We start from the raw sequence: 2,803 nt of genomic DNA, 5'->3' as shown, positions 1-2,803 counted from the left end.
AGGCGACGGGCGCGCATCGCACGTTTAAGGAGACGCGGCCGGCCCCACAGGCGGCCACGACACTCCCAGGTCTCCGAAGGCGGGACAAACGCCGCGCGCTTCAGTATACGTAGCCGACCCTCAGCCAGACGTGGCCCGGGAACGGAATCCATGGACCGCAATGTGCGTTCGAAACGTCGATGTTCATGTGTCCTGCAGTTCACATGTCGACGCGCAATTTGCTGCGTTCTTCATCGACCCACGAGCCGAGTGATCCACCGTCCTGGGTGATCTTTTTTGTTTAGTTTCCACTGTCTCTTTCAAAACAGTTGCATAGGCGGGACTGAGGCGTTTGACGGCCCCTGTTCCAGCGTTCTGCGTCCAACGGCCTCACGGCCGATGGGCGTCGTACGGCTCCACACCGGAGCGGACAGGCACTCGGGCGAAAGTCATTCAAAACCGGCGCCAGGCGCCAGGTGCCGCAGGCCAGCCGCTCCAGAGCTTCAGCGCTCGTACCACACAACATTTTTCAGTTAGTTTTGAGAGGCACGCGTGGTTCCGCACGCGGCGCACGGCTGCTGCCGTACAGGTAGCGTGTTGCGCGACACGACACGCACATCGAAAGACATGCAGTCTAGTCGGTAATGATCCTTCCGCAGGTTCACCTACGGAAACCTTGTTACGACTTTTACTTCCTCTAAATGATCAAGTTTGGTCATCTTTCCGGTAGCATCGGCAACGACAGAGTCGATGCCGCGTACCAGTCCGAAGACCTCACTAAATCATTCAATCGGTAGTAGCGACGGGCGGTGTGTACAAAGGGCAGGGACGTAATCAACGCGAGCTTATGACTCGCGCTTACTGGGAATTCCTCGTTCATGGGGAACAATTGCAAGCCCCAATCCCTAGCACGAAGGAGGTTCAGCGGGTTACCCCGACCTTTCGGCCTAGGAAGACACGCTGATTCCTTCAGTGTAGCGCGCGTGCGGCCCAGAACATCTAAGGGCATCACAGACCTGTTATTGCTCAATCTCGTGCGGCTAGAAGCCGCCTGTCCCTCTAAGAAGAAAAGTAATCGCTGACAGCACGAAGGATGTCACGCGACTAGTTAGCAGGCTAGAGTCTCGTTCGTTATCGGAATTAACCAGACAAATCGCTCCACCAACTAAGAACGGCCATGCACCACCACCCACCGAATCAAGAAAGAGCTATCAATCTGTCAATCCTTCCGGTGTCCGGGCCTGGTGAGGTTTCCCGTGTTGAGTCAAATTAAGCCGCAGGCTCCACTCCTGGTGGTGCCCTTCCATCAATTCCTTTAAGTTTCAGCTTTGCAACCATACTTCCCCCGGAACCCAAAAGCTTTGGTTTCCCGGAGGCTGCCCGCCGAGTCATCGGAGGAACTGCGGCGGATCGCTGGCTGGCATCGTTTATGGTTAGAACAAGGGCGGTGTCTGATCGCCTTCGAACCTCTAACTTCCGTTCTTGATTAATGAAAACATACTTGGCAAATGCTTTCGCTTCTGTTCGTCTTGCGACGATCCAAGAATTTCACCTCTAACGTCGCAATACGAATGCCCCCGCCTGTCCCTATTAATCATTACCTCGGGTTCCGAAAACCAACAAAATAGAACCGAGGTCCTATTCCATTATTCCATGCACACAGTATTCAGGCGGGCTTGCCTGCTTTAAGCACTCTAATTTGTTCAAAGTAAACGTGCCGGCCCACCCAGACACTCAATAAAGAGCACCTTGGTAGGATTTCAACGGGGTCCGCCTCGGGACGCACGAACACGCACGAGGCGGTCGCACGCCTTCAGCTCGCCCCACCGGCAGGACGTCCCACGATACATGCCAGTTAAACACCGACGGGCGGTGAACCAACAGCGTGGGACACAAATCCAACTACGAGCTTTTTAACCGCAACAACTTTAATATACGCTATTGGAGCTGGAATTACCGCGGCTGCTGGCACCAGACTTGCCCTCCAATAGATACTCGTTAAAGGATTTAAAGTGTACTCATTCCGATTACGGGGCCTCGGATGAGTCCCGTACCGTTATTTTTCGTCACTACCTCCCCGTGCCGGGAGTGGGTAATTTGCGCGCCTGCTGCCTTCCTTGGATGTGGTAGCCGTTTCTCAGGCTCCCTCTCCGGAATCGAACCCTGATTCCCCGTTACCCGTTACAACCATGGTAGGCGCAGAACCTACCATCGACAGTTGATAAGGCAGACATTTGAAAGATGCGTCGCCGGTACGAGGACCGTGCGATCAGCCCAAAGTTATTCAGAGTCACCAAGGCAAACGGACCGGACGAGCCGACCGATTGGTTTTGATCTAATAAAAGCGTCCCTTCCATCTCTGGTCGGGACTCTGTTTGCATGTATTAGCTCTAGAATTACCACAGTTATCCAAGTAACCTGGGTACGATCTAAGGAACCATAACTGATTTAATGAGCCATTCGCGGTTTCACCTTAATGCGGCTTGTACTGAGACATGCATGGCTTAATCTTTGAGACAAGCATATGACTACTGGCAGGATCAACCAGGGAGCTGCGTCAACTAGAGCTGAGCAGCCGGCCGCCCGGGAGTGTGTCCCAGGGGCCCGCGCGAACACGCAAGCGTCCGCTCAATTATTCTGCAAACAGGAGGAGGCTGAGCTCCCCTGCACAATACACCTCGAAACCCTCTCAGGTCCCGGCGGCGCGCAGCGCCGTCCTAAGTACTTGGTCGGGTTCGAGAGAGGCGCAATCGCCCGGAGTTAGGCGAGTAGACGCTTTAGGTGCGACCACCCGTGCTCCCAACTGAGCTTGCCGCTGCCGACA

General features: G+C 54.7%; 2 non-coding genes across 2 annotated transcripts; both read right to left on the bottom strand.

Annotated features, from left to right (window-relative positions):
- Positions 1-114: 114 nt before the first annotated feature.
- Positions 115-269, bottom strand: LOC126178355 (5.8S ribosomal RNA). Its single transcript, XR_007536260.1, has one exon. It is a non-coding gene; the product is annotated as a 5.8S ribosomal RNA (ribosomal RNA).
- Positions 270-621: 352 nt separating this feature from the next.
- Positions 622-2,530, bottom strand: LOC126178819 (small subunit ribosomal RNA). The gene has a single exon (XR_007536671.1). It is a non-coding gene; the product is annotated as a small subunit ribosomal RNA (ribosomal RNA).
- Between the last annotated feature and the right edge of the window lie 273 nt (positions 2,531-2,803).

This window comes from Schistocerca cancellata, chromosome 3 (genome assembly GCF_023864275.1).
Source record: "Schistocerca cancellata isolate TAMUIC-IGC-003103 chromosome 3, iqSchCanc2.1, whole genome shotgun sequence".
Taxonomy (NCBI): domain Eukaryota; kingdom Metazoa; phylum Arthropoda; class Insecta; order Orthoptera; family Acrididae; genus Schistocerca; species Schistocerca cancellata.
This window is presented reverse-complemented; position numbering and strand designations above follow the sequence as displayed.